The following is a 12,510-nucleotide window of genomic DNA, read 5'->3' as shown; positions in this document are numbered from 1 at the left end:
TAAGGAAATTGTTATCGATTTTATTAACCTGATGTAATTCCCTAATTTTAATTTAAACTTTTCTAAACTGAAATTACAATAACATAATCTATTCAAACAAGGTTAACACGTAATGAAAACATTACTCAGTCGATTTCAAATTCGGTGACAAAGTTGTGAATACAATTTAAGTACGTAATTGGCATTGTACAATATATTTTAGAGCTAAAATTCCAAACGCGTACAAAGGTGTTTAACCTATTTTATGGGATGCTAATTTTCAATTAACTGACAAATTTTCACAGCGTTTGATTTAAAAAATGTAAATAATATGAATCTAACGGAAGTGGTATTTCAAATTTAACACATTGATGTATCACTTCGCACATGAATTTGTGTGATTATCAAAATTTTCTTCTTTTTTAACATTCAAAAATTAGGTAATTAAGTATGTATTCTTTTGAAATAAAACGATGTTGTTAAAAAAAATAAAAAAGTGGGTCACGTTATTTTATTTATAAGATCTATGAATTAAAATGCTGATAACGTATAAATATTAATTTCAAATTAATGAGATGAACTTGACATGGAATGAAAATGCTTTTGTTGCTGCTGCCGACTCTTAATGTTCTTCTAGTAGCGTTAAGCTTTATGTTATGTTTATTTGTTGTGAGTAGTATTTGTTAATAGTAATTGTTTGACATTAACAGTTCATAACTATTTATCGAAATATGTAAAAATAACCTAATTAAAATGTCCAAGCGGCTACGTAGGACAGCCTTGCGACTTGTTTTAACCACTGCTCCTGCAACTGGGTCCCTGTGTCAAATAATCAAATGATTCCATTGTATTTGCAATACTATATGGTTATAATGACATAGGGCATAGGACTTTAGAAGAATTTGTCAGCCACTTATATGTTTTTATAGACAATGTAACGCCATCTTACGCGTAGAACAAGAATATTGCTTAGCTACGGCGTAGCTAACTGCTATCTGCAATTTTTTATGCGGTATTGGAAACATTTTATAAATTCTGCAATAGGTGTTTATTTATTTCATATAGAATTATTTAAGTGACATTTGCAGTTAGCGCAGAGAGTTAAATCTTTGCGCTGTCACTCAGTACTTTTAAATTCTGATAGACTAGAGCCCCATATCGGTTGACGCAACATTGACGATGCGATTTAAAGAAAAAAACTAACAACTTCTTGTCTAAACTAAATTTTCTCCTATAATCGTTCAATATCATGAAATCATCGTGGCATCGACACCGGTACGGGCGTACAGCGCTTGCCGGGATTCTTACGATTTATGGGGCAATATGTTTAACGTCTACTGCGAGAACCCTCTCCGGGCATAACGGGCCTGTTACGTAAACAGATTGCTCGCGGGCGGCGGACGGCACGCTGGATATCGCCCTCCAAACAAACCCTCAATCTAAGCTCACGACTTTCTTACGAAATAGAGCGATCCAACACGTTGATTCGCTTACATGTCACACCAATCACCTATTGAATATCTTGAGTAAACATTTACAGCGTGACTACAGAAACTCTTATAAAGTAAAATCTGTATCAAGCAAAATATACTTCTGTAATCAAAGAAACGTTTGAAAACGAAGGCCCAAACGCATGAACTCCTTTAACCTGGATTCCTATCCTACTTAATTTTACATTTTTCTGTTATGCTTTTGTTACTAAAAGTTTCTTTAAATGATGCTGCCATCCTACTTTTACTTGAACATATAGCATAATAATACTATATTTATCCACGTTATATATGTCTCAGTATTAGATCAAAGTATTATTGCCCATTTCTGTAAACAACTACACTATAACTCTTTAAGGGCGGAAATATTTTATGAGGATACTTATTTTCGGGGCCATTCCGCGGATGCTCTTTTATTTGGTAAGGACTAGAATTTGTCCTCTTGTCGTAAGTCTTTTTATGTGAGTTATTGTGCCCATTTAATTTATTAAATTCGCATTAGAATTTTTAAACGAGCTTTACAATTTGACCAAAAACAACCTGGTACGGCTTTGTAACCTTGAGCTTTTATTACGTGTTGGAAAGCATTCTAGTAAAAAAGAAACCACTGTACATCGAAAGCTTTACTACATTACTTTAGTACATATACCATGGAGATATAAGGCTTAAGACGACGTAGTCATAGGCCGTCGAACTTCCTTCACCTAATAGCATTATAGAGATCGAGTTATGAATATGTGTAAAGGAGTGCAATTCCTTTATTGAATTACAGTTCAAGCAACTTGCGCCGGTCCCTTGGTCTGAGCACAACCTGGTATGTATACGTAAATCATTATCGATCTGGAAACCTTTCGTGGACCTCGTAAGAAACGACGGCGCCGCTAACCACGGTAAGAAGTTAGCTATTGCTCGTTGAAAACTGCGATCGCGTGACCGTTCGCCTTATTTCGATTATAGCTCTACGTCTACGACCCCATTTACTGTTTATACAATAACTATTTATGTAATAATAAACTTGATTTATTCTAACCGTTCATTCATATTGTGAAAAAACCTAGCCAGCTGTTGCCTACGACAAAGGTCGCATGAAATAAATACTTTAGTTCATTTGTATTAAGTAGGTAATAGGTATATTTATTTATTTTAGGTTATTTCTATTATTTTTTTGGTGAAAGATATCTATTTATTCCATTGTATTATTAAATAAGTAAATAAGCAGTGGTGAAAATAAACTTAAATACTAAAACATAAGAAACTATTCTATTTCCTATTTATTATTGACTACTGAATTTAATATAGTTTTTGTATATAGTTAATATTAACCAAAACAGAACAATTTAATAAAACTAAACTATTTTAAAAGTTCGTATGTACCCCATTCAGTTACTATATAAGCGTTTCTTACGTTTCGTTTATATCTTATAATGACAAAATACGAACTGTTCGTAATTCACAAAGCGAAACCTACCTTTTTCGTAACGACATTTAAAACGCTGAGAACCTCTATAACGTGCAGCCGCCGAATGGAAAAAATAAGGGGCGTAGTTGTATAAATAGATTGCTAGACATGAAGGCCGCGCGCTCCTAAACTACGTTTTAATATAGAAAAATGTTCTCAAGAATCAACACTTATTTTAAATGGCTCATACGTACTTCTGTATACGTTCTTATTCTAACTATAAATATTTATTAAATTACATTTGTTGAATGAAATCAAACAAAAGCTTAACATTTTTACCATTATTTACTTAGTTATGCTAGCATTTTATAACAAGAACAACTTAATTCCATCCAATAAGTAACAGCTAATTTAAACTTAGAATAAAATCTTGTCAGATCTCTTCGTGTTCTGTATGACCAAGGGTTTATCACGAATATTTGTGAGAACGTTTTCGTAACGTCATCGTTGTTTGTAGTAGATTTGTGCAGCGCCGCTACAGGGCGTAAAGTACACTAAGGAATCTCATACAATTTTTGTAAATTATATTAGTAACATGTTCTCGCAACTGTCACGCAAATATTCGTGATAGATACTCTGTGCACTATTTTTAAAGAAGAACTATGCGTGTTATCGTAATATTAATTTTCTATGATACGAAATATATGTTACAAAGGCTTAAATATTTTATGAAATTGTTTTCCACGACCTTTCGTAATGATAGGTGGTATTTAAATTCGAAGGAACGTATTTTGATTTCTATGAATCAAACGTACGGACGTTTGTTTATTTCTTGTATAAGAGAGGAATCACAACATACCATTAGTGTTTACATGAAGGAATTCTCGTAAATTACGTATTACGAGAATACGTGGTTTATTATAATAAAGTACTTTAGTAGTTTTAGTAAAATAACGACAATGTTCCCATACTGAAAATCTTAGTACTAATGGAGTATTTAGAAACAAGCGAAACAATAAAAAATTATGTACATTAATTAATACAAGATCTCATGTTTCATTATTAATCTTTTTTTATAAAATAATTGTATGTACAATACCCGATATTAGTTATATAACCGGAAAACTCATAATACACACGTGCACAAGTCATTTTATTTAATTTGTGTTAAATTTTAGTCAAATATTGTGATTAGTGAAACGGCATGTTTCTATCTTAACATTTTTTAAACTGTACAGATCAAAATCGACCGCAACACTATAGCGATAAAAGCAAAAATGATTTCAACAGATTTCCTAAACGAAAGAAATCAAATTATACGATATTGGCCCTCGAAAATCCTCAGAGATAGGCTTCGTGTGATGGCATATCAAGTATCGGCTGTCATTACATAAGAGGACTTTAGGATTATGTAAAGAAAGAGCTACTGTGTCTCAAGTATTTCTTTTTACTTGTATCAATTTATATTTATTTATTATAAATGACTACGGATTTAAGTTACTTTAGTTACTAATTTTATAGATATTCGAATGAATCTAACTAATCTTATAAATGCAAAAGTATGGATGGTTGAATTAGGTTATCGTAAAATCCCAGAACGACAGAACCAATTAGTGTTATTTTTGGATGTTACATTTTGCAATAGCGCATAGGCTTTTAACTCAGTATTTGTTTCTAGCCGATAAAGTCTTTGGCAAAATAAAATTGCTAGGAGCATATTTAACAAAGGTGGTCACAGAGTGCTTTCGTTGTTATTGCAAGAACTTGCAGCGTAGGGTACTGGAGTCGTGAGAGCTTGTTTTTTCCAGCACTGCTACGCCTAGCCCGCTCATTATCCCGGGCTGAAGCGAGACGGGCGCGCTCATTCGTGACACCATTACAATCGAATTCTCCTTGAAGATTCGTGATTCACGGTCCAAATAAACTGGCGCCCGGTTTAATTTCTTCGCGTCGGCTCTTTTAATTTCTCTTTTAAGAAAGGCTCAACTTTTAAAATTTACGATGCATTTTACTTAACAATCATTTTCTTGGCAAGATAGCAAGTTCACTGCTCCTAAAAATTTGATATTTAAGTTTAATTGCTTGAACAATTCGTAAAACATGACATGGGGAAATTATATATCGTACTGTCCAGTTTTCGCCCGCGTGGGATTATTGAAAAAAAAAACAAAAATGACTATTCCGTTCATCCATCTCAACATTCGCATTTATAACATTACTAGCATGAACCTTTTTTTTCAAATTTATTGTCACATTCCATGTAGATAAAATCGTGGGCAACAGTTAGTATAAAATAATTACAATACATAAATAAATTAGCAGTTTATTAATAAATGTGATTAATGTAAGTATATTGGTTAGAGTTATAACGCAAAGCGCGGCCGTGCAAAGCTTAAATGTTCGTACACGATTATACAGCGCTTAGTTAACGGCATAATTATATTAAAATAGAGGACACGTGTCGTAAAGCAAATGTGCCGCTACGTACTCTAGTTAACACACGTTACTATTTACTAATCTACTTAATAGTACATTCGAGTCAATTAGCTTTTAAAAGTTTATTATAATCATTTGTTTTAAGCACAATTATTTCTATAATCTAATGGATGAATAAGACAAAGTTACGTAATGTTACACAGATAACATAATGTAAGTTGAAGTTGATATACCGTTAGATGGCGCACTGTCGTACTCTCAGGTCGATTGTGTGTCGATGAAAGTTAAAGTAAAAGCATAGCCGTGAGAAACCGCGGTGATGCGCCGCTCGATGTCGCCGTCGACACCCACATCCGATAGACTCGATAAATCTTGTATTAAGTTTTTGTAAAAATTCGAATAAGTAGAAAAAATCAATACAGCATTTTTTTCCTTTTAATGTAAGTCATATAAAAAAGCAGGGCAACAACAAAAGTAAAGACTTTAGCAAAAATGGAATCAGTTTAAGAAAACAATTCAAATGGACCAATATTTTACGAGTAGTGTCTTTATTAAAAGATCTGTATATAGTTCACTGATCATTAATGTTATTTAGCGCTATACAAAATTGCCATATGTTTTATTCATGAATTTGATACATTTCAATATGACAGGTGGGTGAAAACCTTCCTGTTACTTTGCATACGTCTCAGAATTTTGGGGTGTCGGTAAACACAATCGGCATAAAGGCCGTTGCCCATAATTAAGCGTCAGCTAGCCGGGTTTGGGCCGCAACGTCAATATGTGGTTGTTACCTTACATATATACGAATATAATAAGCCAGGGGTCTCGATTGAGCTTTGTTGCTTACGTTTTGTTAGTGTTAGCTGGCACGTTAGTAATGAACGTTGTTATACTAATATTTGCGGAGGCACGCACGGTATGAGAAATGAAACAGACATCGCTACGAATAACATTTCACATAATGATTCCTGAGATATTTGATGTATATTTGAAGACTTATGATGAGGGTTGGTGCAACCAGTATAACGGTATCTATGTCACCTAAATTGAAATCTTTTAAATTAAACATTACTTTTGATAGTTGTTACAAATTGTATATTGCGAGAAAACTTTACCTGAAAGTTCATGAAACAAAGCTAATAAGTTTTAGACTGTGTAAAATTGCCAAAGACTCTTTGTGTAATGAAGACTAAATGTATATTTAAGATTGTTGCTGGAATATGGGACGTAAAAAGGCATTAGTAAGTGTGTGAGTGGGCGAGGCGAGGCGAGGCGCGGTGCGGTGGCGACGGCGAGGGCAGTGCTCCGGCGCGGTGCCATTGTCGCTGCCCAGCGGCCTGTGGCGGCCACCCGACCACGAAATCGTTCCGAGCCCCGCTCTGCGACAACCTACACTACAATTTTTTTTTACTAAAAACTATACCGAAAGGATATCGGATATTGCTTTTGATTCAAGTAGTTTTTTAACTTATTTAATTTGTTTCTTTTATCAAACAGTCCTAAGTACGAAATCATTAGAGTGTCAGTAGTTTCAATAGTGACTTTCTTATAATTTCTCCTTTTCATTAAGAATATTGTCACAATTTGTGATAATCAAATTGTTATAAATTGTTTCGTCAAATGATGCAAGAAGCTTGTAAAATGTTTATCAAAACGAAATTTGGAAGCAATTTCAGCAAAATTTTATTAGTAACTCAATTTAATTGTTACAGCGCCAAATACGTACAAAAGCCAATTTTATGAAAGCTCTCCGAGTTGCCAATAGCAATTTCATAGATATCAACTTGTCAAAGCCTCGTTTGAAAGAATAATGCACGGCTTGTTGCTGGTGAATTAATGTGTTGAAAAGACAAATATTAAACAATGATTAAACAAAATAGAGTATCGGAAATTATATTGTTTGATTTTCTATTTTATAAATAGATATTCTGTAGACAATTAGATAATGTTTAATTTAAATTGTTTGCTTGTACCTGGTTGAGAAAATGTTACCGTTAGAAGAAGATATTATTCTCAGCAATATAAGTGAGCAATAAGGCTGCTTCCTGATGTAACAATATCAAATAAATTGCTACTCACACTAGTGTCGATAAATTCACCTTAATACTTCTACGAATAATGATCTTAATCGCATCATAAAATTTCCTTTAAGCCCAAGAACCGGCTGTACTTCAGTGAGTAGATATGTGATAAATGTTCGTCCTCTAAAATAATTTTCTATGACCCTCGTCTTGCTTCCCGATCATTATATATTTGGCCTACAAGCTATAAACTTAGCTCAATACTCTTTAGATATACATATAAAATAAATTCCGATAAAATCCTTATTCAGCGGAGAACTTTTGCCAGCAACAATGGATCGGTCGGAGAATGGACGAGTCCAATAAGTCGCTCTTTCTCCGTTTTGAAAACATTTTTATCCTTCTTTGATGTAACGTTACTTGCTTTTATTTACTTATAATATTATCATTATAATTTCAACGTTTATTGCTGGTCCATTAAATACATGTTAGCAAAACGATACCTAATATTCGATAATTAAATGCGTCTAAAATCAGTAAAAACAGGTTAAAAAGTATTAAGTTATATAACTTAGCCTTATAACTATTTAATTTTGACCTTAAGGTCGTAATGAAATAGTTTTCTTTTTTAAACAAATAAAAAAGTAAAAAGAATTAGCTAGTATGAATGTCGAAAATGCATACATCTTCATACAATTGATTGATAGAGATATAAATTTCAAGCAAACCGCCCACTACGTCGGTCACATAATATTAATTTTACAAAATACTAAAACGTGTGTACAACATGTTTGAAATGGTTGAGCCTAAGCGCAAAGCTTTGAATTGTTAAATTTATATCGAGTGTCAAATCAAAACGCTTTCAAATACATCACGTTCGATTAAACTGTAATTAAATAGAACATTACGGCGGTTTGTTTATGTGGACGTGTGACCTGCAAAATTGTTCTCTGTTACACCCGACCAATAATAGAGTGATTAATGGGTTAGGCGATACACGGCGCACGCTCTTTGTTGAGCGGCAAATATTTGATTTGGTGCCGACAGCGATGGCGCAGTCTTTGCTTTTGCCCTGCTGTAATTTTACCTTAATTTTATGGCCCTGGAATTTAAAGCTGTAGAAAATTACGTGGCAAAAGAGCTTTTTATAGTTTTTTTCGTTTTTCATTACCAGCCTTCCTATTTTATCTTTCAGTGCGAAGGCGAGGTAGGTCGCTAGTCAATGAATAAAAAGTTACAAAAGCAATGGAATTGATTCCTAAAAAGATATCATAAAAACAGGTGAGTCTGTTTCACAGAAAACCGTTAAAGGCGAATAAAATTCTATTGGCAAATTCACGGTGGCATAGAAGTGGCGCAAAAAGATTTTGGATGGAGCCGAACATAGTTTTTAAGCTCGAAGTTTCCCCGTTTGCATAACTTAGGAACTCTGAAGTTTTTAAGTGATGCCGTGAGAATCTGTTTTGTGCGAAGAGGCAGGTTGATTTATATTCATACAACACAAAGTATTTTGGGCCAACCTTTTCGGTTATCGATAGTAACCTATTTTATAAATAAGTTGCTTTAAGTGAATACTAAAATATATCCGCATGGTTTCGTTCTGTTCAATTTAATAATACTTGGAATAAAATAGGAACTAAATTTGCAACTAAACTAGGAATTGTGTCGAAACAACTTATTTATAGATTTCGAAGTGTGATATATATATATTTTTATTGTTACGAAGTATTAATCAAAGTTCGAAGACAAAACTCAGTGAACCCCTAATAATGTTGTTTGTTTTAAATTTATTTTTTTGATATTAAAGAGTAAATAATGAAATTATAAACCAAGCAATTTTAATTGTCTCGTCTTCGGAGCGTGTCTAATTTAATCAGATGGTTTCTCTTTCAATTTCGCGAATTTAAATGGCATGCTTTTTGTTTTGAAGACTTTCGAGAGTTTAAAATATATTTATTAATTTAATATGTGAAAATGTATAAATGTGTAGTTCATTGGTAAATGTACATATTAATTAAATTTCGAATAAAATAAAACACCAGTTGTTGTTGGACTTAACTAATTAAATATATTGGACATGTTACAAAATTGGACGCAATTTAGTAGCAATCTGATAAAGATGTAAATATCTACATATTAATTACACCGCTCGTGTGTGTGGTTTTTGTTGAACGATCGCGCCTTTCAGTTATTTTGACAATCGGAATGTTGACACGCCAGCGCAGCGCCGCGGTTCGGATACCGAATAATTCGATACGTATTGAAATAGCTTTTGATTGAAATACGAGGCAGTTGTGGCGCAAAAAAAAAGTTTTATAGAATTTTAAAAGGATGAAACCTACAGCGTGAACGATCAAGGCATTTTATAGATGTCATCAATTCATATATAGTGAAAAGGAGTAAACGATTCACGTAGAATATAATAGAAAATGAAACAACAAATTAGAATCAAGAACAAAATTAATGCAGAGTTTGTATATAACAAGAACATTACTCATAAAGACTTTGGTTGATATCATTGTCTCTTATTGTCACGAATCTAAGCCGAATGTAAAGCTAATTACAATTCATTAGTCACGAAAAAACCTTTAAATTCAGTCCATAACATTTCATCCCCAGAATAGTAAATTACTGTACGAATAAAATATTGAGCAAATAACAAATGTTCGGTACATTTTATTTTGAATCTCCACTTTTAACAACATTGTATATAACTATAGGTGTATGGGTAAGTTGCAGTTGTTACATAATAAGAAATCAGAACCTTTCTATTCGAACGAGTAAAAATATAAAGTTACAGCGCTGTGGTGATAGAAAATAGAAATGAGAATTCTACAAATGTTTTATTAAATGTTACTAAGGCAATTACTTTACGTGATTTCTGATTTGAAGTAAATCATCTTGTTTAGAAAAAACTATCTAAGCAATGATTAGAAAGACTGTTATTTTTCTTAAAGCTTCATATTGTTAATCTTCAATTATGTTCAGGTACACAATTTTAATAAGCACTGGCCACTGTTTTTGAGGTAAAATATACTTGGGTGAGTTTTTTTTATTGTAAAAAGGTTGTACTAAAAACATAATTTTTTATGAATGATAAAATAAAATTCAAATGAAACTACTTGATCGAAGTTTTAAAGTTAGTTAACGCTCGAGGCTGCGTAAGGGATTCTAAAAGAAAAGGAACGTAATTGAGGGATCGGTTGTACTTTAACAACAATGACGACCAACTCTCCTGACAGTATTTTACGAAAAGCGGTTTTGGACGGTTTATTCGGTTTTATCGTCTGTATAACAATCTACTTAAATGTCTCTTCATTTGGAATGAATTAAACTCGTAATTTAATACCGCTATCGACATGAATAAGATACTTTTAAGCCATAATCGATATTAATGTTTTACAATACAGATATTCTGTACCATCAAGAAAATGTTAAATTTATTGTTATCTACATGTATTTTTGTAAAAACAAGATATGTTTGTTTTGACGTATTAGCACTTACGTTTATCTTTCGGATTTGGATTCAATTATTTTTACTTATCCGAAGTCTATTTTTCACAACTAAAGTAGATATTGTTTGTACAAAGTCCGTCATGTCGTTTTTCTTTAGTGTTATTGGACGTAAAGAAATGTCAGTATATTATCATTTTCTTTAACATAAAATGCTATAACAGCGCAAGACGCTCCGTCATCCATCATACACATCGTGGCCCCGATGTGCCCTACTCGCCAACTAAATCTAGTTTTTTTTTTATTACCCTTATCACAACTTCTTTACTTTGCAAGTGGATTTTTATATCGTTTTTGTCATCCAATATTATTTTGAAAACAAAAACTGAGCATTGAAGCGTAGAATTATACACATCTTTCACATAAGTTAAAAATCTCTTGGTAAGTCCGGATAAAACAGCAATAGGACTTCGTTAGATTTAATTATTTTATTTATAGGCATGTAAAGTATTCGTGGTTATCTGCTGATGTAACATTTTAGTATGAACCTTTACTACGCCTCAATCTGCATAAATAAATATTCCCTACACCTATCTACCCCCGAAAGCCGTAAAACTGGACTGCGGGATCTTAAGTATGAGGTGTTTATAGCTTAGCTGACAGGTAAAAGCCGCTCAAATATGTATATGCACAGTTCTTTCGTGACCTCACCCTATTTATCGGGAATATTGGTAAATTATTTTTTAATAAATAATTTTATAACATTTGAGTAATTGTAAGTATACTCGTTAATACTTCAATTTTATTGCGAAATATTGCAATATAGTAAGTTATGATTGCATAATCTCTATTTTAATTCTAACGATCAATACTTATTTCTTGCTTGTAAGTTATATGAAAAGGTGAATCAATTGCAATTCAAATTGATATATATGACTAACACCCGAACGATCTGTCATTTACAAAACATACAACAACACAACATTTTGTATGAGTCAGTCTCTGATTTCAGTGTAGGTGTCTCAGAGAAGAGTGAGTAAGCATTTAAACGTTATTCTAAGCTAATGTGAAAGTTTTTTTTTAGTCATTAAGGGATACGGCGCCCGGGACTTTCATGTTAAATACGCCTTTGCAATGTACCCATCTTTTAGTATAACTTATCTCTAAATCAGTCTTTATTCAAGAGTAGAGCAATGTTTTAGTTTTTAGTTTTAGTTAACTTTGTTTAGCATACTTTAAGTTTATTTTAACAGTATCAATAACGGTTACTTTCTTTTATTATTACAATATATTTTATTGCTTAACCAACCTATTGTTTATTTCATACGAAGTCAAACGAACCTTTGCGCTTTAGACATTTTTTATTTGTCGTAAGAAATATATCACCGGTGTTATTATTAAAAACATAATACAATTTATAAAATGGCAAAGAATAAATTTATTCCATACAATAATTTAATGTTGACTCTACGTAAAATGATGTAGTTTGTTTCAAGTAAGTTGTTGGAGAGGAAGGAAATTCAACTACCGGTTCTGTCGTTTAGTTGCAGAGTTTTGATGTCGGACATTATAGTTATTACAGCGTTAACATTGAATAGTTTTGTCAGTAAATAAACATTTTCTGGCAAATAAAATTTCTAATAAGTAACTTATTGGTAATTTAATTAAATTTTTGTTACACCTTCTCATTTTTTTGTAACAATAAATTAATTATAATGGAGATTTTAAA

Source organism: Papilio polytes, unplaced genomic scaffold (genome assembly GCF_000836215.1).
Source record: "Papilio polytes unplaced genomic scaffold, Ppol_1.0 DF822178.1, whole genome shotgun sequence".
In the NCBI taxonomy this organism is placed as follows: Eukaryota; Metazoa; Arthropoda; class Insecta; order Lepidoptera; family Papilionidae; genus Papilio; species Papilio polytes.
The sequence above is the reverse complement of the archived record's forward strand: the minus strand, read 5'-3'. Positions refer to the sequence as shown.